Source organism: Lissotriton helveticus, chromosome 11, assembly GCF_964261635.1.
Source record: "Lissotriton helveticus chromosome 11, aLisHel1.1, whole genome shotgun sequence".
Taxonomy (NCBI): Eukaryota; Metazoa; Chordata; class Amphibia; order Caudata; family Salamandridae; genus Lissotriton; species Lissotriton helveticus.
The window spans coordinates 15,772,129-15,799,792 of NC_136072.1; positions in this window are offsets into that span (position 1 = coordinate 15,772,129).

The window sequence follows — 27,664 nt, forward strand, 5'->3', positions numbered from 1 at the left end:
GAGGGCGCAATGAAAAGTGACACATCGCTGTTTTCACGCTGCGATGCTTCACTTTTCATAATTGAGGCCCTACGTTTACTGCTTTAGGCATGTCACTTGCAAATCATCGACATCATGCGTTTAAGTCTAATTAGTTTACCTGAAGCCAACAGACCCTTCAACATTAAATGCATTAAAGTGCTGGGTGCGCGAAGTTTCACGGCTCCCCAGGGGCACAGTTTGGGAACCACTGCTCTTGCTTCTCCCAATGATGGCGACCTTTTTATGAGGGGGATCAGTCCTCTCTCAAGGCCCTACGCCCAAACGCACAGCCAGGATTTGCTTCAAAGAGGAATTAAAGGTTATTTTGTTTCTCTTCATGCACGTGGGAGCGGGGCAGCCGCTGCAAGCATGGTGCAAGGCCATGTGCATGGAGCTGCCATTAACACTTCCATTCACAGCACATGCAATACGAGCGGCGCCCCCTTCAGCTTTGAGCAGTGGCGGCCAGCACTGTTCAGAGGTAGGGAGGTGGGTCAGGGGGAGGATGCAGGAGGTAGGGGCGGGGGCGGGTAGGACCTGGGGGGGAGCGGGACTAAAAAAAAATTAAATTACCTTTTCGCCACTTCCTCGCCTCCGTAGTCCTCCCTCGCTCTGCTTTATCGGAAGCACACCCAGACGACCAGTCAGGCAATCACAACGCTATATTAGCAGCATAGTGATTGGTCTGAGTGGCGTTATTATTCGTGGAAGAAATAACGCACAATTACAGATATTTAATGTAGACATACCTAAAAGTATAAAAGAAAAATGTAAAGACAAAGGAAAGGCGCTAGTGTTCCGGGGAACGTCAGCTCAGGACACATTTGTTGAAGCTCTGGACAGGTGTCCGTAGTTCGCAGGATTGCATGGAGGGTTTCCTTCTCTCCTCTAATTCCCCTTGAAAAGATCCAGAGCCATATTTATGAGCCTCTTGCGCTGCCATAGCATCACTTTTTCTTTCGCTCTGGCAGCCAAAGCTCGAAATCATATCCATGAGGCGACACAAAGACACTTTGCGTGGCTTTAAATAGCCTCATAGCTATGGAGTACGGTAAGGCAGTGCAAATCGCTGTATTGTCTTACTTTGAGCTAGGGAGACCTGACACGGACATTGTGGTGGGCGTTCCCAGGCATCCCCATGGGCCCCTAGGCCACCCACTGCAGTAATTGTAAGGTCACTCCCAGCGGGCAAGAACAGCTTGGGCTATTTCAGGCCCAGCTTGAAAGATCTGAGTGAGGTTTGGGGTGTTCTGCTTCATGTGGCCGATAGCTAGAGGCCTTCCTGCCCCAACAATTCTGAAAGGATTTCCCCTCAGCCCCCTCATGTGTTTTGGTATGTGGATTTGATTGGACCAATATCTCCATGGGCTTTGCTGGTGTGTGAGGTGAGCCTAGAGGGGTCTGACTCCAATAGTCAGGACTTCAGCTTCTTGTGAATTCAAGAAGAGAGGAGGCGGCTCCATGGAGGTGGTACAGGAAGTCATTCTGGGGCATATTATCAAGGGGGTTTATCTTTGCTTTTTTGGCTTTAAAAGCTAAGAAAGCGGAGATAAAATTATCTCCCTTTTACCTAGCTGTCGCTAACACCAGTTAGCTACAGCTAGTAGGAGATAGCGACCATCTTGGGCCCCGCTTTGCATGTCAGTGATATTTATCACTAATGACATGCAAAGTGGGCGTGCCAAGATGTTAGCGACTGGAAACAGTCGCTAACATCGCTATCTCCTATTACCAACTTTTGGAGATATTCGCGCTAAGAGCGAATATCTCCAAAAGCTAACACTTGCCCAGAGCAGTTCTTAGCCATGTTATCCAATGGGAGGTGGATAACATGGCTAAGAGCATTAGCTCGGTAATGCATGAATATCGCTGACTTTTCAGCGATATTCATGTATTTCGGCCGATTTTTATCGCTTGGGAGATAAACCTTGATAATAGCAAGGTTCCTAAGTGATAAAAATCGCCGCAGCTCGGCGATAAAAATATTGCAGCTAAGCCAACATAGCGATAATTATCGCTAGTTGTTGGTAATATGCACCTCTATGCTTTAGGAGCAATATATGAAAATACGCAACCTCCTGACCTGCTTTTGTGTACGCGTGGGAAGTGTGCTAGTGAGAGTGTGGTTGAGCGGAGGTGTCTGGATGACTGACAGATCTGTACCTGGCTGTTCAGGTAGGCAGGGCCTGTGCTGTGCTGTGCTTTGCTTACTATATGTGTCTGAAAAGCTTGAGTTTGGCACGCTCATGTATTGGGAGCTTCTGGCATCACATCACGTCTTCCTCTTAATTAAAAACAGCAGCTTCCCTGGAAGGGTCTGTCCTGTCCTCCAGCCCCACCCAGGTGATCTCCTCACCTGTGGGTCTTAAGCTCCCAAACAACGTCCCACAGCCACTCACGGCAGGTGCTCCATCAAGTGTCTGTGTGTATGTATGTGGCATTTATATAGGGCACAGCTGGCTACAAGGCAGAGGAGCACTGTACAGGGACAAGGGCAAGCCTACAGCCAATAAGAGATTGGTGGGCACCTGGGTTCAAACAGTGATGGTGCGCTGTTATTTCAGCATGCTGTACTCTGCTTTTAAGGGGTGCCTCTTCACCTCTTTCCTAAATTGGAGCAGGGTCGAGGTGATCCTGATGGATAGAGAGATGGCTTCCTAGATTCTGGCTGCATTGGTGAAAAAGGAGAATATATGACGTTACAACACAAACAATTACAACGCATACCTTTACAACATGTTTTTTACATCATAACTACCAAGACAACGTATGATTTTACAACGCATGCCATTTCAACGCAATTTTAGAAACTACCATTACAACGCATATCATCACAATGTATACCATTACAACGTATAACATTTGGGGGCAACAGTGGGGTAAGTATAGGATAGTGAAGGGATAAAAAATACTATTCCCACTCCAGTGAATGCAACAGTAGAGAATGTGTTGGATAGTGGAGAGGTCAAATTTACTATTCCCACTCCAGTGAGTGCAACTGTAGGGTTAAGTGTTAGATAGCTTAGGGGTAAAAATACTATCCCCGTGTACACCAAAACCCATACCCACCCTAAAACAAAAAAATCTCCATTAATTACCTTATAATTGCATTGTAATGCACTTGTTGTAATGGTATACATTAAAATGGCATGCGCTGTAGTGACATGCATTGTAATGGCATGCAATGTAAAGGCAGTTGCATTGTAACAGCTGCGTTGTAAAGGTAGTGCATTGTAATGACTGCATTTTAATGGTTGTTTCCCAAAAAAGGCCTGCTGCTGTGTGTGTGGCTACTTTACTGGAATGTGTGGATGTACATGGGTTGAGGCCGGATAAATGACTTGTGTTATTGAACATTTTCTTTGCACGCTTCCTTTTGAAATAATGTCTTTTGTGTGTGAGTGTGCGCGTGTGTAGGCGCGTGCACATGTGCGATCCGTTCATTGTTGTAGTGCCTTTATCACCACACACGTCCAAGTGGGCGCGCCTTTGCCCATGTGTGTTGGAATGTGGCTGGGCATGCTTCTCAGTAATATTATCTTAGCGGTGTCACTGTGCCCAGATACCTGGCACATTGTGTGTTTTGGGATCTTGAGCTTTCTCATCTGACTCTCTTGAATTGCTGTAAGTCATCTCTTCAACTTGTGTTTCATTTTGGCACAGCTCATGGGGCTGACTGCTGGTGGCCTGTTGTGCTGCTCCTTTGGTTGTGTAAGTGTCTGCAGGGCTTGGAGAGGGTGCTGGCAGCTTCCTATGCTTCCCCAGTGACAATGGAGAATGTTTATCTTATTTATTTGTGTGGCTTATGTGGTTCAAACCTGGCCTGCAGTCCTCAGAGTGATGTGAAGAGAGGGATTAAGGTTTAGAGATCCTAGTATAAAAAGGCAGAGCAAAAGAGGTACAATATTAATTTTATATCTGAATTGTATATGTACAGCGCATATGTTAAAATGGAGTATTTGATTTGTGAAAAAATGTGTTCCAGGAACCTTCTCGATAGGTCACTGAGCGTGTGCCACTCATTAGACCTGCCAGCGCACCAATGCCAGTACCAACACAGCAACTACCCATCACACTCCTACAAATGTGGCAAGTCATACTTTTCCAGGTTCCCAACACAATAAGAATTGTTTGGGCTGCAGGCATTAGTCCCTTTCAATGTGTAATCATTTTATAAAAGATATTGCTGTGCTCATTTCTAAATTACACAAACAGTGCCACCATGTGGCAGACTGTCATAAGTGCCTGTTTTGACAATTAACTGCCAGTGCTGAGCACCAGACACCACCGTCTGAAATTAAGCACTGTAAAACAGTAAGATCACCTGTACACAATGTGCTATGATGGATAAATAAAGTTGCTAACACTTTACAGAGTTGAAATTCAAAATCTGCAAAGGAAAAAGGTCAGGAATAAAATTAATACTAGCTACTAGGTGTAAATTGTGAGGTAAGGGATGGGGAGAGTGTGAGAGGGTGGAAGGGCAGGCGGCAGGGGAATCTAGACAGGATAGGGGGTCAGGTTAGCAGGAGATCTGGGGTACAATCACTTCATGTGCATTGAGGCGTGAAGCGAGCTGGAGGAGAGACTGACAACAACAAGTGACCGGCAAGGAGTAGGTGTTTGTGATGCCACGCTGTGCTCTCCCTGCCCTTCCATGCCCTCTCTGACCCCTTTTCCCCCTCACCCTCTAGAAGGCTCTTAGTTCCTGTCACAACCTTCGATGCCAGCCTCTGGGCCTTTGTAAGTAGCCCTGTGTGGTAACTCTGAGATGCAGTGCGTAAACCACATGTCCTGCTTGGATTCCAGAGTGGGTTTGTCCCGAATACATCAGTAGGGTCAAGATGTCTTAGGAAAAGCCCAGCAGATTAGTGTCCCTAAGGTCTGTGATGGACATATGGTCGTCAGTGAAGATGTGACGACATCAGACAGCAGCAGAAACACAACCAGGAGAAGTGCAGTGATCTGATTGGTGGTGGAAACTTGGTTGTCAAAGAAGGAAAACTGAAGGAGAACAGAAGAGCTTTGATAATTGTAAGGAGAACAGAGGACACTCCATGGACCTTTGCTGGGGCATTTATACAGCCACGGACACAGAAGTGAATCTTTGCAAAGGCAACACTGGGACACCATTGGACAATGTGACCTCAGGGGCTTTGCACTGCGATTTATAATTCAGGAGAAGATGTGAACATCAGTACTGCTTTTCTCCTCAGTGGCAAACTATAAAGCAGGATATATTTACTCCCCCTCATGGATATAACGAGACGCGGGTGTGTGCGTGAGTGTGTGCGTATGCATGTGCAGCGGAGGCTGGAATGGCTAGAAGTTGGCAGGGTGGGTGGGTCACACATGTGGGGGAAGGTTAGGGGGTGGTGTAAAATGTAAAAGAAATTTACTTACCTTCCCCCCAGGTCCTGTGCTGCGTCTCTGCTCCTGCTCTTCTCCGGAAGCACAGCCAGGCCCCACTGACCAATCACAGTGCTGCAATGCAGCGTTGTGCTTGGTAGGCACGCAGGTTCCCCTGACCAATCACAACGGTGCAATGCTGCGCTGTGATTAGTTCTGAGCGTCCTGGTTGCACGCTCAACCAGAGAATTGGAGCCTGTGCTTGTTCTATATGCAGGCTGTAATGCAGCCTGCGTGAATCACGGGGGAAGTGTGCAATGACTGTTTTGGGTGGCCCAAGAGGGTGGCCCAAACCAGTCATGCATACTTGAGTGGGCAAACCGCTCCGCCCGTCCCACGTTCCATGAGCAGAGCAGCACCACCCGCCCACAAAAGAAACATAACATGATAATAACTGAAAGCACTGTTTGGAAGCAGGTGGGCGATGCTCCTCCGCCATAGCAGGGGGGCCGCCACTGTGCGTGTCTGTGCACGTAATAATAATAATAAGAATAATAATAATAATAATGTAAAAGGGACTCCAACTAAACCAGTGTCTGAGGGTCTAGCATGTATATTTGCCTTTAATATGCTCAGGAGTAGCAGCTCACACCATAAACAGCCTATGCAGCCGCTAGGGTACTGATGTTATAAGTGCAGTCTTTCACAAACGAATGTTCCTAAAAGGGTATGCCCCCTCCTCCATCCCAAGGAAACTGTGGTATTTGGTGCATCTGTCGTCTCACACTTGGGCAGCAGTGACCCACGTTATGCCCCTGCCAACATACCAGGGGCCATATGTATCAAGCTAATTTCGGCCTTTGCGAATGCTAATTTGACAAATGGTACGTATCAAACAAGTTTGAGGCAAAATAAGGAATAGCAACTATTCCTTATTTTGCGATTGCACTTAAGGAATCGCAAATTTTGCGATTCCTTAAATGCAATGTATCAATCAAAAAATATTCAAAAAATGCCATTAAGGATTCGCAAATTACCACCAACTTCTAGTTGGTGGTAATTTGCGAATTCTTTTCAAAAAGCTTTTTTCCAAAAAACAAAATGTGCCATATGACGCCCATACATGCCCTTTCAGGGGTGCAGCAGGGTGTTCTTGAGACACCCCTGCACCCTTGGAAAAATTCCTAATTTGCGATGAGCTAATTGCTAATCGCAAATTGTCCCTTCATTCCTATGGGCCTCCTGGCCCATAGAAATGAATGGGTAATTTGCGATTAGCAATTTGCTAATCGCAAATTAGGAATGGTAAGGAATCGCTATTGAAAAGCGATTTTGTACCTACATACCGTTTTGTGAATTCCAAATAGCGATTCCTTAAAATTCGCTATTTGGAATTCGCAAAACGGAAGTATGATACATATGGCCCCAGATCCAGTATCTCCAAGAGCCCCAGAATGTGGCCAGCCTGGCAATACTTGCCTTAAAAAGCAACAGACCATTGATGGTCATCTCAGAGGCCTTCAGGGGCTCCTTGTTAAATTCAGGGTGTCCATCAAAGTTCTGGGTGTCACCTACAACTGTACTGAAGGTTCCAGATGCTCCTTCTACAGGGAAGGATTCAACACCACCAGATCACCCAACCTCAGAGCTCTGAACATGGCACCCTCGTTGGGGTGTCCAGAATAAGAAGCAAGAGAAGAGGAAACCCATGCTCGGTCAACCCCCCCCCCCCCCCAACACAACATCCTCCCCTCGGAAGTGGGCAACTCCCCCACTCCATGGAGGACTAGAACCCACTCCTGTTCTTCCTTCCTCTTCCACACCTGAACCTTCCCCACAAATGATAACTCCAGACTTAAGGTGCCCAGCTTTGATCATGGAATACCCATATGATTCTGTTCCCTGCCACCACACCACACTCTAACCATGTGTGTGCAAACACCCACACTCCTGGTCTTCCTGTCTCAAAGTATATGGTCACTGTCACCCAGACTGATGCTTTAAGGGCTGCCTCTAACCTCAGACCTCAAACCCACATGTAACTGGATTCACCCTGATACCCACGTGTTCCATTCTCATCTACACACCCATACATCTTCCGCCACCTTCACAGGTATATGTGCACTTACCCTTATACCAATATATACTAAATTCATCCACGTCATTTATGGCCCTACATACCCATAGGTATCTATTAACCCTTATTCTCTAAGGCAATCCACTTCCCATTATACCAATCCGTAGCCCGCCGACTCCCTCAGGAGCTCTGTGCGAACAGAACAGTCTAAACACCTACCAGCTGTGGTTTTCCTGCTGGTCGTCAGACTTCCTCTACACAGTTAAAAGTGAGCCTTCATCTCTTCATGATATTGATATATTTGGTGGCTGGGGAAATGGCGCACACTCCAGTTTGGTCCAAGATAATCCAAATAGAAATACATATATTACAGATGGTGCCACCAAGTCTTCCTCAACGGGAAAACAGACATCAGTCTTTTCCTTGAAAATTCAAATTAAGCTCCAAGTACTCCAAAATTAACCCAAAAGTTCATATAATGCGTAGATTTCCAGTGTCTTTTATTCAGACATTACACTTCATACTCAATATGGCAGTTCCTCTGTACATAATCCATAGTCGAACATAACAGCTTCATGCCAGCTGAATGCCACGAATATCGCATGGTTTGGAGCACTCTCCGACCGAATACGGATGTTCCCCTATATACTTTTCAACACCTATACACAATGTGGACTGAAGTTTAACACTATGATTTTATACGTTTCTCATGGACAATACTTTCAGACAGATTGTATAAGAATAGTGATATTTTATGCCCTGATGAAGTCTTGTTATACAGAACGGACAAAACACGTGTTGGCATGAAGCTGTTATGTTTGACTATGGATTATGCACAGAGGAACTGCCATATTGAGTATGAAGTATAATGTCTGAATAAAAGACACTGGATATCTATGCATAATATGAAATTTTGACTTAATTTTGGAGTGCTTGGAGCTTAATTTGAATCTCTTTGTTATATTTACCTACAAACCAAGACTCACAGTCGAGGAAGACTCGGGCGTGAAGGAGGAACCTCTTCTCCACCTCACACATTGGTGCTTAAAACGAAGGACTCTAATCTGAGCTCTTGATTTGTTTGATCAAAGCTTAAGTGTTGCTTCCATGGTGAAGATCAACGGAAGGAAAGTATGTTTGAGACAACTATCTGTGGTTGATCCCTGTGGGATGGGTCCCCTTGCAGTGGAATCCCTTGGTGGAACTCTTTGGTTCCATAGTGGATCCTGTTCATCTGGAACCTTTTGATTCTGGGATTGACCCATTGGATTGGCACCCCTTGGTTCTGTAGTGAATTCAATTGGTCTGTACCCTCTTGATTCAAGGGTAGATCCTGATTCAGTAAAACCCTTTCATTCTGTGGTGGATCTGCTTGCAGTGGAACCCCTTGGAGGGAACTCTTCGGTTCCAAGGTGGATCCTGTTCATCTGGAGCCCCCTGATTCTGGGATTGATCCCATTGGATTGGCACCCCTTCATTTCCTGGTGGATCCCTGTGTTATGGACCCCCTTGATTCGGGGCTGGATCCTAAATCCCTTTCATTCTGTGATTGATCCCCTTGCTGTGGAACCCCTTGGAGGAAACTCTTTGGTTCCATGGTGGATCCTCTTGGAGATGAGCCCTTATATTCTGGGCTAGATCCCTTTGGATTGGAACCCCTCGGTTCTGAAGTGGATCCAATTGGTCTGGTGCCTCTTGATTCAAGGGTGGATCCCCATTCAGTAGATCCCTTTCAATCTGAGGTGGCTCCGCTTGCTGTGGAGGTCCTCGGATGGTGCTCTTTGATTCCATGGTGGATCCCTATTGGGGTGGACCCAACTGAATCTGGGGTCGGAGCCTGTAAAGTGGAACCATAAGATTTTCTGGAGGATCCTCTTGGGGTGAGCCCTCGGGATAGACCCCTTGACAATGAGCTGCAGTCGGGTGGGAGCAGCAAATGATAGGTGGGCGTGCTCTCTTTGCTATATCCTTTCATTAAAAGATCAACATCATATAAGCATCACGTGCTGCCGACAATTAATACTTTCTTGTTAATGTCATTGAAAACAATTTTTTTTTATATTCTTTCATCAAAACACGTATTACAAAGCTGGAGTTTACTGCAGTGGTGAACCCATAAGCAACGTTATCCATCAATCTTGTATAATGCATAAAACATGTTTGTTTGCTCACTCCTATTTAGTAACTGAACTTAGTCAGTACCAGGACTCAGTTTCTCCCTTACCTCACCTTCCCTCACCTTACTCTCACTTGCCCTCTCACTTACTCACTAACCTATGTCATACCCTCAGATTAGGACTTTTCTCACTGATTAATTTATTCACTCATTCCCCCATCTATTCACTCATCCACTTTCATCCCTTCTACTCTCTCACTCAGAACCTTATTCACTCTCTGACTCACAATTCTGCTCACTTACTCAAGTGCGCACTCATTTACACGCATTACATCTTATTCACTCATTCTCCTCACTCATTCACTGTTTCACTCATTACTTGACTAACACTCTCTCATTCACTCACTCACAGTCATTCACTCACACGCTCATTCCATCTTGCATTGATTTATTGTTCTCCACTTCACTTTCTCTCTTACTCACTGGCTCACGTAAACTTGTGCTCATTCATTCACTCACTCACCCATTCATGCTAAATCACTGATAATACTCTAAGGTTCACTGACTTTATCAGCAATGTACTCATTCACTTACTCTACTCACTCACATACTCACTCACTTGCTCATTCACTCACTCAAACTGTAGAAGAAGAACCAAGGGGAGGAGGCAGCTGGTTAATGTGGGGTGTCCAGCAACCACAGTTCAGTGTTTGGACCCCAGACTCTGGTTAAACCCAGGGGGGCTGTGTTAGCCAGTGGTGGCACTGTCCGGGTTATGCCGGGGCACATCTTACCCGGGTGTGGCGTGTGCAGACCTGGCACCGCGTCTGATTTCAACATCGAATTGTGATGTCGGCAGGACAGACTGGACCTCCGACTGTGAGGGGTGAGCACATCGTTGAGTGGTGGAGTTGTGGTTTGAAACCACAGATCCGTCTTTCTCTGCTTGTGGACACGGCCGTATTCTTAAAAGGGGAAGGTAACCCTGCAGGCAGGTGCAGTGAGTGAGTTCACACACAGGGAAGAGGGATAACTAAAGGCCTTTAGGACTCTGCCTCCCAGGGCAAAAGAAGTAAAAAAAGAAGTGGGGGAACGCTGTCGCTGGAAGTGACGTCACCGCCGGAAGTGACGTCATGAAAGGTGCCGAGCTCCTCGTCTCAGAGAGGCCAAAGAGTGAAGTCCAGCTGTTTGGCAGGGGGGACGGTGTCCCCCCGCTAAAATAAGTGGGGGGACGCCGTCCACCCGTGTGGTACCCCGACTCGAACCCTGCTGCCTCCCCTGCAAGAGTCACCCTCAGAGGATGCACTGACTATGCTCCATCTCCCTTGTGGTGCACACTGCTGCTCAGAGCTGTGCTTTACCCCCACATCTGTACTGCAGTGTGGGTGCAAGGAATAAATGTGCTCCCTCATTAGCAAGAGCGCATGCCCTGTGCATACGAGGGACGGCCCCGGGGATCTGATTGCAGACGTTTTGCACGAGGTCAGTCCTTCTTCTAGTAGGACCCGCAGAGGTGTCTGTGGCCCCTTCTGTCATACCAAAGTGCTTCAGGGGTTCAAAAAGAGAGATCAAATGGGGGCCCTTTAAGTAATAGGTCAACATAGGTAGCTAGATAGAGGGCATCTGTAAGGAATTACTTAGAAGTGCCACAGCAGAGTTGGGGTAGAACTGCCTGATTCAGCTGTGAAGAGAGTCCCCAACCTCGCCCCCTCCCCAGTCAGCCACCATTTTTCCTTGATAGAAGAGCTGGAGCACAGCCAGTGCTTACTGTTTGAGCAGGGCCAGAACTTTCAAAACTCTGGAATTATTTGGCATTTTTTGAGGGCAAATGAGTTTTATCTTTGAGGACGGCGCGTGCTTCCCTTGCACCAGGAATCCGTCGAGGGGACTCCGGGGAAAGACTTTCACTACGTGAACTATGAACCTGCGTCAGAGCCCGGGGATTTTAAGATTGCCTCGGGATTCTTGCTCAATCCTGCTGTAAAGTCTCTTTAAAAAGTGCAAACTGTCCAGATGGAGCAAAGTCCGGCGATTCCGGGCGATAAGGCGCTGTGAGGCGTCAGCACTTTATGAAGCCTGCTCGGGCTGACAGAGGCACTTTACTGCTGGTCAGGGTCGAGCACGAGGAAGGCCCCGGCGGAATCTCGGGGAGCAACTGGTGGTGATCTGAGCTGGGGGGGAGGGGGTCCCCACAGCATTACACTCCCATTTGTTCTGAATTTACCTAAAAAGTCCTTAGATTCTGGCTGGTGAGCACAAGTTCAAGGGTTTCTGTAGGCTGAATTATGTGCTTACCTGATTTCCTAGGAAGATTTTTCTATTCAACGAAAAAAGTCATTTTAGCTATTCGCTTGATGAACTTTGACCCGCGCAGTCACATGGCTGTTCTATAGAGCACTACGGGGCAGATTTAAAAGCCCCTTGCGACACTTTCACGCCGCCGTTGCGTCACTTCTGTGACGCAGTGGTGGCGTAAACCATGCGCCATGCTGCGCCGTATTTACCACGTGACGCAGCTAGGGAGATGCGTTACGTTGTAAAGCCCTGCGCCACATTAAACCTGCGCTAGGTTTAATATATGCAGGGTGGGCGTACCGTCGGAAAAAGCCTTGTAAAAGTGACGCAGTGAAATCTACAAGATTTCACTAAGTCACTCTTCTGACGCCGCTCCGTCAAAACCCTGCGCCTGCTTGAAGCAGGCGTAAGGCGTGACGCAGCATGTTAGGTACGGGCAGCCCCTAAGCATTGCTGGAGTTGCGTCGCACTTGCAACACAACTCCAACAACGCACCGCCCTTACGCCATCAGACGCGTCACGCATCTGCTTATCCTTGCACCACGATGCGGCACATCTGTGGTGGCGCAAAGGTAAACTTGCGTGACGCATCTTACCTGGCACATCCCTACTGATATGCAGGGATGCACCTGTCCTTGTAAATCTCCCCCTACATGTCCTAGCAGGTTGGGGCCAGACTTAACCCCTTCGCTGCGAGGGTTATTCCCCCGCTGTGCTGGGGGGGAGGGGGGCGCACACAGTGCCCGCATGCTCATGACGAGCTCAGCTCGTCATGAGCTCCGGCGCTCCAGTGCTCATGACGAGCTGAGCTCGTCACAGGTGCATTGCCTCCAGGGCCGGACTGGGAACCAGAACCGGCCCTGGCAAAGTTCTCGGCCGGCCCCCCTGGGGTGCGACCGCGCTCTGTGCCAGGGCCGGTTTTCGGCCATTTTTATTACAGGGCCGTTTTTGCAGCATAGCTGCAAAAACGGCCCTGTAATAAAAACGGCCCCAGGGGGCCAAAACCGGCCCCAAACCATGCGGCCCACCGGGGGATTGCCCGGTTCCCGCAACGGCCAGTCCGGGCCTGATTGCCTCCCGTGGAACGCTCAACACAGCGGCGGAATTCTCCCCGCACCTGAGCGTTCCACGGCTCATGACGAGCTGAGCTCCTCATGAACACCGGTGCGCTGTGGCTCATGACGAGCTCAGCCCGTCATGAGCACCGAAGGTGTTAAGGGCTTATTCCGAGCCTGGCAGGGGGCTCTCTGAAGCCTCCGCTCCCAGGTGCAGGACCACCGCTTTATAGATACCCGCTTGCCTGTCACGACGAAGCTTTGTGGCGGTTCCACTAAAGCTTGCGACCATGTTGAGCGGGCGCCATGTTTGTTATGCCGACTCACCAAGTGTTTCACTTTCCAGAAACACCTAATGGAGGGGTTTGTTGATGAAAACAAAAAACAACAAATGCCCCTGATGCGTTGGGAGTTGTCTCCCTACGAGTGGGAAGCCACTGACATTTTCTAGTAAGGACGGAGATACCGCGCATTGTGGACGCGAACAGGTAAATCCAGCAACGGTCGCACCACCATGAAAAGTGAGGGCTGACCCCTTGTTAGACCGTTGGACTCAGCGGCGAAGGGTCGCCTGGTCAACAGTGGACCTCTCCCAATATGTCTTCCAGTCCGCCCCTCCCAAATTACCGGGTCTCTTTCTATACGTCAAGCGCCTTGATGCCTCCGGGTAGATGTGCGCTATACAAATACTTAAATAAATAAATAAAATATACTTCACTCCAATCATTTGTTCTGGAGAGGGAGGGGGGGGGGAATTATGTGCAGCCTCTGTATCTGCACAAATAATGCCTCTGTTAGAGACACGTTCAAAGGAAAGCAACTGCAACTTTGTTTCCTTCTTCTTTCCAAGCTTGTTTCATTCGAGGCCGTGTGGCCTTACAGCGCTAGCCACCACCAGCAGTCCAACGTCTAAGGAAGATTTCTTTCTGCTGTGTGAGGTATTTTTGTTAGCCAATCAAAGGACAACCTGCTGCAGAAATACTGGTGATCTCACACTCGCAGTTAGCTAATATCACCATCTAGAACATTTGTTTTCCAGGAACATTAGAGTTACATGAATCAAGGTAGGATTTTGCGAGTCCTTAATTGCGATTATTAAGGAATCGCAATTTAGGACTCGCAAAAGCCTACGCATGTAGGAATCGCTATAAAAATAGTGATTCCTAAACATTCCTTAATTGCGACTCACAAATTGCAAGTCGCAATTAAGGAATGGCTCCCCATTCATTCCAATGGGCTCAGAGGCCCATAGAAATGAATGGTAGATTGCATGCGCAATTTGTGAGTACCAATAGGTACTCGCAAATTGCGCATGCAATTTCAAGGGTGCAAGGGTGGCAAAAGGACAACCTTTTGCACCCCTGAAATCATGATGTGCTCCCATGTTGCGCACACACATGTCTCCAAGGGCATGTGTGTGTGTAACCTACAACTTTGAAAAATGGACTTTAGTGCATTTTTCAAAGTTTTTGCAAATTACCAACCAGTTTAATTGCTCGGTAATTTGCATCCCCAAATAGCGAAATCACTGTTTAAAAGTGGTTCTGGCACTGCCTTTAAGGAATCGCAAATTGCGATTCCTTAAATGCAATCACAACATATTGCAATTTCTTAAATTGCGAGTGCCTTACACCTTGATGCATCGCAAAAGCCCTTCTTGCGGGCGCAAACTGCCGATTTTTGCAAATAGCTCCGTTTGAGCTTGCAAAAAAGCTTGATGCATGTGCCTGTAAGCCTTTTACGTATATGGTCAAAAAGAGTTAGTCTAACTAGATCAGGCCTGTCTTGCATGTAGCATGTATGAGTTACCAGGACAGCCCTATCACATGGAAGGAACAAGAAATCTTTAGCAACTAGATAGTAAAAAACTATCTTTAGGCGAGACCGGATGAAGTCACGAGAAATAAACTTGTACGCACAAGGTTACACGGCATAACTTCATTGTTTTTGCTATTTATATAAACTGAATTGATGTTTGCTTTTGTCACCCTTCTGTCCTACATGGGTTATCCATTTTCGTGTTTTCTTAGTGCACAATATAAAAATGTTACTGGGAACTGAAGTGACGTGAAGTTTAACGCGTTGTAAAAATCACGCCCATAAAGGTATGTGGGTTGATTCACCATAAAGTGTGAATTGCAGGATTCTTTCACGTTCTTTGTAATAAACCCAGTAAGCCATTCACGAATGACCCTCGGCTACAAACACAGCTTCTAGCCACGAGTCCTACGCTCCAACATTGGCCTCCTGATTCTCATCCACAGGGCAGTGAAGATCACATGATATCTGTGGACCACCTTCTGGGCTATTTGTAAGCCGGTCAATTTCTTAACATCCCCACCCTTCACTGTGAGGCTCATCTCCTTTATCCATGTCTTGGCTTTCACAAATATGACTCCTGAGTATATTGATTAGTTTACCGAAGATGTGGCTAACCTGGCAAGGTTTATAAAAACTGGACATTTATATTTCAGGCTGAAATGTAGTGGTCTGGCTTTTGGCATTTGCTAAACAACCTCAGATCATCAACGACCATCCAAGTCCATCCAAGACAATCAAAGACCATCCAAGTCCATCCAAGACAATCAAAGACCATCCAAGACCATCCAAGACCATCAAAGACCATCAAAGACCATCCAAGACCATCCAAGATCATCCAAGACCATCCACGCTCACCCAAGACCATCGAAGACCATCAAAGCCCATCAAAGACCATCCAAGGCCATCCAAGACCATCAAAGACCATCCAAGACCATCCAAGACCATCCAAGGCCATCCAAGGCCATCCACGCCCACCCAAGACCATCGAAGACCATCGAAGACCATCAAAGACCATCCAAGACCATCAACGACCATCCAAGAACATCCAGGACCATCAAAGACCATCCAAGACCATCCAAGACTATCAAAGACTATCCAATATCATCAACGACCATCCAAGAACATCCAAGACCATCAAAGACCATCAAAGACCATCCAAGACCATCCATGACCATCAAAGACCATCAAAGACCATCAAAGATCATCCAAGACCATCAACGACCATCCAAGAACATCCAAGACCATCAAAGACCATCAAAGACCATCGAAGACCATCCATGACCATCAAAGACCATCAAAGACCATCCAAGACCATCAACGACCATCCAAGAACATCCAAGACCATCAAATACCATCTTTCGAAAACAGCTGAAGACTTGCATGTTCTGATTTGGATTTGCCATGTAAGACCCTAAATTGTTGCTAAACAGCCAGGAAAACCTGTTAGGTTAGCTGTGCTCTATAAAACATTTCAATAATAATAATAATAACAATAATACGTTGCTTTTTTAATTACTTTGCAGAAACATTTTATTTGTGTTCTGCTTTTTCCTTGTAAGACACCCCTTTAGTGATAGTGGTGACACTACACACTAGTTGGGTTATCTCTCTCTTTATCAGTCAGGCATTCCCTGCTGAACAATATATAGGTCAAGTTATCCTTTCAAATCAGATTTAGGCTATTTATCGTTGTTCGTATCACAAAATATTCACCAGGGGGTCCTAGGGAAAATATTTAAAGACCAACCAGTATTCTGTCCCCAAACTTAACCTTACTTAACACAAGAGAAAACATTGTTCAGTGAGAACTAAAGTTTGGCAACAACAAACTAAACTAATTAGGTTAAAGGAGTCCTTTTAAAGGGGATGAAATCCAATACCCACTAAGGTGGCATGCTTCATCAACTGGGATCTCCTCTTAGCTGCAAACCCTAGTGCAACCAAGGGCTGCAACCTTCTCAACGGTGGAAGGGAGCTCACGAATGTTTTATGGAGTAGCCCAAGATGGAATCCACTATGATCCCAGAACGAGGAGCTGAAATTCTTGTTTCAAGAGGTGATGATTGCAGTGTATGTGACTTTTTGTGTGTGAAAAAGGTTATTTAAAATTGACTACCAGGACACTAAACAATTTCAATAGACACTATCCTAGTGTCAAAACTAAAACAGTGCGTGTACAGTTTCAACAAATCACTGTAAAAAGTCCACAAGGATGACAGGTCTACATGTTTCAGCCTATGGATCCTCTGATCCAGGCTTTCATCAGGACCTTAAAGATTGAATTGCTACTGCAAATAGAGTGCTTAATGTGCATAAATAGGTAGAGTCTCAATCGAAAGTAATTGGTTCAATACAACCTACGATCACCTGTGAATCCTGAATATGGTTGATTGTCACAGGCGTATTGGACACATTCCCGTCTTTATGCGGGAGAGCTCCTCACCTCATCTGGCATACGCTCAGGGAATGAGGCACCACTCTGTCCGTCGGTACCCCTGACTGGACTGAGCAGAAGCACTTTACTGCTGGTTACGGCCGAGCATGAGGAAGGCCCCGGCAGGATCTCGGGGAACAACTGGTGATGCTCTGAGCTTGGGATGGGGGGGGGGTCTACTCTCCACAGCATTACACTCCCACATGTACCTCATAAACCTTTGATTGTGGCTGGTGAGGAGAAGTTTAAGGGTTTCTGTAGGTTGAATGATGTGCTTACTTGACGCCCTAAAAACACTTTTCTGTTCAATGAAAAAAGTTATTTTAGTTCATCCTTTGATGAACTTTGACCTGCGCAGTCACATAGAGTTCTATAGAGCACTACGGGGCAGATTTACAAGCCCCTTGCGACACATTTACGTCGCCGTTGCATCACTTCTATGACACAGCGGTGGCCTAAACCATGCGCCATGCTGCGCCGTATTTACCAAGTGACACATCTAGGGAGATGCGTCACGTTGTAAAGCCCTGCGCCACATTAAACCTGCGTTAGGTATAATGTATGCAGGGTGGGCGTTCCATCGGAAAAAGCCTCATAAAAGTGACGCAGTGAAATCTACAAGATTTCACTGAGTCACTTTTCAGACGCCGCTCCGTCAAAACCCTGCGCCTGCTTGAAGCAGGCGTAAGGCGTGATGCAGCATGTTAGGTATGGGCAGCCCCTAAGCATTGCTGGAGTTGCATCGCGCTTGCGACATGACTCCAGCAATGCGCCGCCCTTACGCCATCAGATGCATCACGCATCTGCTTATCCTTGCACCACGATGCAGCGCATTTGTGGTGGCGCAAAGGTAAACTTGCGTGACGCATCTTACCTGGCGCACCCAGGCTGATATGCAGGGATGCGCCAGTCCTTGTAAATCTCCCTCTACATGTCCTAGCAGGTTGGGGCCAGACTTAAGGGCTCATTCTGAGCCTGGCAGGGGGATCTCTGAAGCCTCCGCTTCCCTGGTGCAGGACCACCACTTCATAGATACCCGCTTGCCTGTCACGAACAAGCTTTGTGGCGGTTCCACTAAAGGTTGTGACCATGTTGAGCGGGCGCCTTGTTTGTTATGCCAACTCACCAAATGTTTCGCTTTCCAGAAACACCCAAAGGAGGGGTTTGTTGATGAAAACAAAAAAAACAACAAATGTCGCTGATGCGTTGGGAGTTGTCTCCCTACGAGTGGGGGGGGGGCACTGACATTTTCTTGTACGGACGGAGATCCCGCGCATTGTGGACGCGGGCAGGTAAATCCAGCGACGGTTGCACCACCATGAAAAGTGAGGGCTGACCCCCTGTTAGACCATTTGGCTCAGTGGTGAAGGGTCTAGCTTATGTCAGCAGAAGCAGCAGAGACATGGCTGACGCAAGACCTGAAGGACCTCTCCCAATATCTCTTCCAGTCCGCCCCTCCCAAAGTCCTATATTTCTCTCCAAAGATTTGATCTGGAGAGGGATGGTGGGGAGGGTGGGTGGGCTTTTGTGCAGCCTCTTGTATCTGCACTAACAATGTCAAAAAGAAAGCATGGGCGTAAAATCTGTTCCTCTCGCGGAATTTGGAAATTTTTGACAAATTCGCGTTCCGTGAATCGTGTGAATTTGTCAAAAAATTTGCAATTTGCAAGCTTGCGGAATTTTTTGCTTGGTCGCGAGACTTTTTGTCCGCGAGCACTCAAAAACGGACGCGAACACGCAATTGCACAATGCGAGCATGCAACTAGCCCATGTACGACCGCATGGGTAACCTCGCGGTAGCCGCGCTGAAAATTTCCAAGCTTGTTTTATTCGAGGCCGGATGGCCTTACAGCGCTGGTCACCACCAGCAGTCCAACGTCTAAGGAAGATTTCTTTCTGCTGTGAGTGGTGCTTTTGTTAGCCAATCAAAGGGCAACCTGCAGCAGAAACACTGGTGATCTCACACTCACAGTTAGCTAATATAACCATCTAGAATAATAGTTTTCCAGGAACTAAGGGGCATTTTAACAAGGGCAGTATCGCCGCTTTATCGGCACTGTTGGGCGCTAAAGCGGCAATATTTGTATTGCCCTATTTACAAGGTGGTGCTAACATGCATTAGCGTATGTTAGCACCTGTTCTCCCGACGCCTCGCTTTGCATCTCTAATGAGATGCAAAGTGGGCGTCACTGGGCGTACCCCGGCGTACGACGGACTACCTTGTAAATTATCGCTAGATGTACAACCAGCGATGTTCCATGGAAAACACCGCTATCGCTGGAAATGTATCGCCATTGCGCTATGCGTTGTTAATACAGTGATACAAAAGGGGGTGGTGATGGACGGAGCATCTGAACCAATCAAACACTCACACCCAGTCAAGAAATCTGGGAGTAATCCATCACCGTTCTTTAGCCCACTCTGCCACCCCAGTTCAGACAGGGCCATATGCAAATCAGTCTGACCCTGTGCCTCATGGGAACAGTCCAGCCCGAACTGCCAAGCCATGCCTCAGACTGATTTGCATATGGCCCTGTCTGAACTGAGGTGGCAGAGTGGGCTAAAGAACGGTGATGTATTAAACCCAGATCTGTTGACTGGGTGTGAGTGTTTGATTGGTTCAGATGCCCTGTCCATCACTACCCCCTTTTTGTACCTGTTAATACAGTGATAGCATGGTGATAATTGCCAGCGATAGCCGGCGATAAAAAAGTTCTCGCTAAGAGCGACGATCGACAACTATCGCTGCCGCCCGATAAGATGCCCCCAATCCTTTTAGGTACGTGCTCAAAAAGAGTTAATGCAACTAGATCAGGCCTGTCTTGCATGTAGCATGTATGAGTCACCAGGACAGCCCTATCACATGCAACAATAAATCTTTAGCAACTATATAGTAAAAAACTATCTTTAGGCAAGACCGGATGAGGTCACGAGAAATAAACATGTACGCACAAGGTTACACGGCATAACCTCATTGTTTTTGCTATTTATGGAAACTGAATTGATGTTTGCTTTTGTCACCCTTCTGTCCTACATGGGTAATCCTTTTTCATGTTTTCTTAGTGCACAATATAAAAATGTTACTGGGAGCTGAAGTGACGTGAAGTTTAATGTTTTGTAAAAATCATGCCCATAAAGGTATGTGGGTTGAATCACCATAAAGTGTGGATTGCAGGATTTTTTCACGTTCTTTGTAATGAAATCAGTAAGCCATTCACAAATGACCCTCGGCTACAAACACAGCGTCTGGCCATGAGTCCTGGGCTCCAACAATGGCCTCCTGATTCTCATCCACAGGGCAGTAAAGATCACATGATATCAGTGGACCAGATTCTGGGCTATTTGTCAGTCAATTACGTTTCCTAACATCCCCACCCTTCACTTTATCTTCTTTTGACTGAGAGGCTCATCTCTTTTATCCGGATGTACGTCGTTACAACGTGATGTTTTACATCGCAGTACTTTACGACGCATGTTTTACAACGCAAGTCGTTACCACGACTTGCGTTGTTGGGGGCTGGATAGTGAATAGTTTAATTTACTATTCCAACTCCAGTCCCCATGGATAGTAGGGAAGGAGTTAGATAGCAAATAAAACTATTTACTATCCTGGAGCGCCCCCCAGCGCAATTCATTTTTACAACATGCGTTGTAAAAGTTGCGTCGTAAGGGAACTGCGGTGTAACATCCGCGTTGTAAAGGATGTACCCCCCTTTATCCATGTCTTGGCTTGCCCAAATCTGACTCCTGAGTGTGGTGATTAGTTTAATGAAGATGTGGCTAACCTAGCAAGCTTTAAAAAAACTGGACATTTATATTTCAGCCCAATATGTAGCGGTCTGGCCATCCAAGACCATCCAAGCCCACCCAAGACCATCTAAGACCATCAAAGACCACCCAAGACCATCCAATACCATCCAAGCCCACCCAAGACCATCGAAGACCACCAAAGACCATCCAAGACCATCCAAGACCATCCAAGACCATCCAAGATCATCCAAGACCATGAAAGACCATCCAAGACCATCAAAGATCATCAAAGACCATGAAAGACCATGCAAGACCATCCAAGACCATCATAGACCATGAAAGACCATCCAAGACCATACAAGACCATGAAAGACTAACCAAGCCCACCCAAGACCATCCAAGACCATCGAAGACCATCCAAGCCCACCCAAGACCATCAAAGACCATCAAAGACCATCCAAGACCATCCAAGACCATCCATGCCCACCCAAGACCATCCAAGACCATCCAAGACCATCCAAGCCCACCCAAGACCATCAAACACCATTCAAGACCATCAAAGATCATCAAAGACCATCCAAGACCATCAAAGATCAGCAAAGACTATCAAAGTCCATCCAAGACAATCCACGACCACCCAAGACCATCAAAGACCACCTAAGACTATCCAAGACTATCAAAGACCATCCAAGACCATTCAAGATCATCCAAGACCATCAAAGACAATCCACGACCATCAAAGATCATCAAAGACCATCCAAGACCATCAAAGATCATCAAAGACCATCAAAGACCACTTTTATAAAACAGCTGAAGACTTGGATGTTCTGATTTGGTGGCGCCCTGTAAGACCCTGACCTGTTGCTAAACAGCCAGGGAACCCTGCGTGGGTAGCTGTGCTCTATATAAGATTTCAATAATGATAATAATAATAACAAGTTGCTTTATATTTGTGTTCTGCTTTTTCCTTGTAAGATACCCCTTTAGTGATAGTGTTGGCACTACACAACAGTTGGCTGATCTCTCTCTTTATCAGTCAGGCATTCCCTGCTGAACAATATATAGTTAAAGTTTCCCTAGCAAATCAAATTTAGGCTATTTATTGTTGTTACCATGCAAATCTGCGACGTACAGCATACAGCCATCAGTGCCATTTTCAGACTATCCACATAAAATACATGTGCATGCAGCAAATTTGGTTGGAACTTGCAAAGTGAGTGGTTATCCTGAAAACCTAGCATGGATTTGGGTTTACTGGCCATACGTTGAGGCCCTGATTCACGGAGAGACCTTGCTCTCAGGGCAGAGGCTTCGCAGTCATGGAGGGATCTATGCACTCGTGATGGCACAATGGGAAACTGTAGTGTGGAGATCCAGCCACGAGTGCGGTGATCCCACCACGACTGCAGTGCTTCCATCCAGAGAGCAGAGATCCCATCATGATTGAGGAGCCTCTGTCCCGATTGTGAAGATCCTGCCACAAGTGCCATGATCCCACCATGACTGCAGTGCCTCGTTTCGAGGGCGGCGATCCCGCCATAAGTGCGGTGATCCAACCACAACTGCGGAGCCTCTGTATTGAGTGCAGAGATTACACCAAGACTGCGGAGCCTCGTCCTGAGTGCGGAAAAGCCTGCCATGAGTGAGGCAATCCCGCCACGATTCTGGAGCCTCCTAGTCCTGAGTGCAGAGATCCCACCGTGACTGTGGAGTCTCTGCCACGAGTGTGGAAATCGTGCCACAAGATCGGCATGATTCCAACACAACTGCGGAGCCTCCTAGTCCTGAATGCAGAGATCCCACCGTGACTGCGGAGCCTTGTCCTGAGTACGGTCATCCCGCCACAAGTGCGGTGAACCCACCACGACAGCAGAGCCTCTGAACCGAGTGCAAAGATTCCACCACGACTGCAGAGCCTCATTCCGAGAGCAGCGATCCAGCCATGAGTGCAGTGAACCCACCACGACTGCAGAGCCTCTGAACCGAGTGCAGAGATTCCACCACGACTGCAGAGCCTCGTTCCGAGAGCAGCAATCCAGCCACAACTGCAGTGATCCCACCACGACTGTGGAGCCTCTGAACCGAGTGCAGAGATCCCACCATGACTGCAGTGCCTCGTTTCAAGGGTGGCGAACAAGCCATAAGTGCGGAGATCCCACCACAACTGCGGAGCCTCTGTCTCATGTGCAGAGATTACACCATGAGTGCTGAAATCCCGCCATGAGTGAGGCAATCCCACCACGATTCTGGAGCCTCCTAGTCCTGAGTGCAGAGATCCCACCGTGACTGTGGAGTCTCTGCCACAAGTGTGGAAATCGTGCCACAAGATCGGTACGATTCCAACACAACTGCGGATCCTCCTAGTCCTGAGTGCAGAGATCCCACGAAGACTGCGGAGCCTCGTCCTGAGTACGGCCATCCTGCCACAAGTGCGGTGAACCCACAACGACTGCAGAGCCTCTGTCCCGAGTGCAGAGATACCACCACGACTGCAGAGCCTCGTTCCGAGAGCAGCGATCCAGCCACGAGTGCAGTGATCCCACCATGAACGAAGAGCCTCTGAACCGAGTGCAGAGATCCCACCACAACTGCAGAGCCTTGTTCCGAGAGCAGCGATCCAGCCACGAGTGCAGTGAGCCCACCATGAACGAAGAGCCTCTGAACCGAGTGCAGAGATCCCACCACAACTGCAGAGCCTTGTTCCGAGAGCAGCGATCCAGCCACGAGTGCAGTGAACCCACCACGACTGCAGAGCCCTCTGAACCGAGTGCAGAGATCCCACCAGAACTGCAGAGCCTGCTAGGTCTGAGTGCAGAACCTCTTTGTGAATCAGGGCCTGTATGTCTCCAATATATAGGCTGCAAAAAGGAACGGCTTGCAGCATTCTGATCATAAATATTTCTGGAAGTGCTTTGTTCAGTTCGATACCTAATTACCGATCATCCTTCTAATGTTATGTGCAGTGTATCTGAAGCTAAAGGAAGCAACAATCTCTGTGAGGTGTTTGACTGAGAATGTAACTATTCTGCTAACTGAGAAATTACTTTTCCCCCACATAAATGTTGATGAATTGTAAACTCAAATGTATTTCCAGTAAGTCTATCTTCTGAGCAAACTTTTGGGCAAGAGGCAAGTCAATGCTTCATTTATATTATGAACATTATTTTGACTGCTCCAGAAAAGATGGATTTTATTGTAATCAGTTTCTTCAGGATGCAGAATTTCCATACAATTTTTTGAAAATGTGTGAATGTTTAAGGGATTATAAATAAATAAATAAATAAATAAATAAATAAATAAATAAGAATGTATCTTCTGTTTCAGCATTTTCTAATTGCAGACCAGACAATCATTGTTTAAATTCAAAATCTTCCTTACATCAATTGAGCAATTCATAGAGAATGCACTGCACACTTCCTGTCAGTTAACTACACAACCTAAAAAATAAATAAATATATTCTCAATGACTGCCTGAGAAGATCCCCCAAACTCTGCTATTCAGGATACTCCAGGGATCAGCAGCTCTGGGTGCTTTCTTAAAATTTTTATTTCAAACAAATTTACTTTCAACACCAAAAAGAACAAATAAAGATCACTCTATTCACCTTTATCAAAGACTTACAGAATCTCAGAAATACTCTTGTTTCAGATCTAAATAATTAATGTTATATTGTCCACTAAAGACGAAGGAGAAATATTCATAGGACTCACATCTGTCCACCTCTCTAGAACTCTAAGATTATCCAGAGGAAGAGATTAATTACGAAAATTCTAGTCGCCTTTGTCCACTTTCTAAGCACCTTTTTTACCCCGCAAATCGCCAAGTGCACTCAAATTTGGTGGCTTAGGAAACTGAGGCATGGAGAGTATTAAAAATGTGCTTAGAAACAGATTATTGAATATAAGAAATCTGATGTGTATTTAAGTTCCTAAGGCAAGAAATTGGCCACTAGACTGTATTTCTCTGCCGCTTCTATTTTGCACATGTCAGTCAATGAACGAAAGCTACAGTTTAGCCGAAACTAACATTAACGCTCTGCTAACCCGCTTCACCTCGCTCATGACTTTTAAGGAATATGCCCTCAAGAGTAGAGGGTGAAGATGTCTTCATTGAGTATCCATTTCTGACTAGGGACCTGATTATGAGTCTGGTAGTCCACGGACTGCCAGACTCAATGTTGCATCGTGTGGCCATCTTCCAACTGCCCTATTACAACTAGGGCAGTTGGACCGTCATTGCACCGCCACAACTACCAGGGATAAGAGTCTTGAGGCCACAATATGATTAGCGGGAATGCGGCTATCCCGGAAAGCATATTACAAGTTTCCTCTCTGCCACGGTTATTATGGTGGTTCCTACTACATGCCCCCCTGTGTGCATGCAACCCAATACCTGCACAGCAAGGACTGCACCAGTTTGTGCCATGCAGGTACTGCGTTTGACGTTCCCATTGTAGTGCCTATTTCATAGGCACCATTGTGCGACTGCCAAAGAACTGCCAGCCACTGACAAAAAAAGTAATAATCTGGCGGGTGGTGTGCACACAGGTTTGGCGTATGCGGGTGCGGGCGGCAGTGGTGGTCCCGCTCCTACACCACCAAGCTCGTCATCAGGCCCTAAAACCTTCTGTACACATAGAAACTCATGTGATGGTTCATTCCCACATATCCAAAGAAGTGTCTGCTAAGGTAGTCAGAAAGTAACTTTTAGCTTAAGGGGACTGCAGAAAGGGAAAAGTTTAAATCAGTTTTTCTCACTGTGTGAACTGATATGCAATGTGACAAGATTTTCTCTGCCACATTCTGAGAGGTGACTTCCCTGGAGAACTTTGCCCCCAGCTCACTTAGGAATGGCCCAGAAGCAGCTGTACCAGAAGATTGCATATCAATAAATTATATCTGGTTTATCGCTTGCATTGTGAAAACAGGGGTTTTGTTCTGCTCTGAGTTTATTTCCTTGATGAGGCCATAAGAAGTCTTTGAACATTAACTCTTTCTTCCCCTGGCTTCCTAGTTTTCACTGTGTGAGTCCATTGTGGCTACTTGAAGACTTAATATCACGTTCATTGATTTAAATATATGGATATTTTTGCTTTCCTTTTTAATGATGGGTGATGTCAACCCTTACAATTTGACTAATAGTGTTGAAGAGCTGGAGAGTATGCAACATTCATTTATCTAATTATATATCTATCTATATCACTGTAAGAAAACTAATTTTCAAGGGACTTATAGTTAGGAATTGTAATAAGGTGTTACTTTACATTTTTTTAAAACCTTCGAAATTCACTAATAAAAACAAAGGTTAATAGTGTGTTATACTTATATGAAAATGTCACTTAAACCATAACTTTTAAATGAAAAAAGCACTGAAATTCACCAATTACAGTTATTTTTAAGTAACTATATTGCTTTATAGTAACTATAACCCGTGCCCCACGATGCACAGTGTTGTCATTAATGACGTGGTTTCAGATGTTGCTGTGATGTTTATCAATGATGTCATAGAATATATAATGCGTGATGTAATACGGGAGGTAATTATAAGTATATATAAAATACACTAGTGGTTGCCACTGTGCAGTTGCAGTTACACCAAATTTGGCAAAAATGTAGAACTTTACTCAGAATGCTTGTTTTTTGTTAATTCGTTTAGCCATTTTTTAGAGAGTAGCATTTTTTAACAAATAGGTCCTTTTTGTCCTGAAAGAGTTGATGCTCAGGAAAAGTTATGTATATCTGGATGATTTATTTATTTGATCTGATTTATTTAAAGGATTGTATATAGCGCTGGCAAGACCTGGGGGTATGAAAGCGCTTTACATGACATAAACAAAACAAAGAGCAATAGACAAGACAAAGTGGGCGTGCATTGATTGTAGAATTCAGGTTCCTTTGAGGGTCTGGTTACAGGAGTTCCAGGAGGTGAGTCCAGTAGAGGGGAGAAACAGGTGAGCCCAGTGGGGGGCTAGGAATTGGAGTCTCAGGGGTTGAGGGGTTGGTTGAGGAGCAGATATTTTAGTTTTCTTTTGAAGCTCACACAGGGGTTCGATATTGCACTGGAGTTCGAGGTTGGTATGCACTGGGAGGGAGTTCCACATTTTGGGTGCATTACCTGAGAAGGAGCTTGTGAGGGCTTTTTGTTTGCGTTTTTTGGGAGGGATGAGAAGCATAGTGCTGGTACTTCTAAGATTTCTAGTCTGGCCAGCCTTGGTGAGTTTGGACGCAAAGTAAGTAGATTTCCCGGTGTGGATGACTTTGTGGGTTAGGCAGGCCATTTTGAAGCATCAATTGGGAGCCATTTAAAGATTTTCAGGGAGGGGGAGATGTGATCGAGTCTTTTTGATCTGATGACCATCCTTGCTGCTGTATTCAGTGTGGCACTTAGGGTGGCTAGGTGTGATTTTGCAGAGCCAGTAGAGTGGTGTTCCCGTAGCCCAATCTAGACAGTACCAAAATCTTGTGTGCAATTTCTAGATATTTTTCAGAGGAGAAAGGGTTTGATTTTGTGAAGGAGTTTTAGGTTGTAAAAGACACTACGACTTACTTTTTTTTTATGTGTTGCTTCATGCTTGGGCTTGAGTCCAGGGAGATCCCCAAAGAGTTGACAGATATGAAAAGTGTTAGTTTGCAATTCAGAGTGTCAATGGTGTTAATCCACTCTGGGGCCTGGGTGGTCAGACTACTGTTGGATCGGAGTAGGAGTTCTGTCTTGTTCTGGTTGAGTTTCAGGCGGTTGTGTGAGA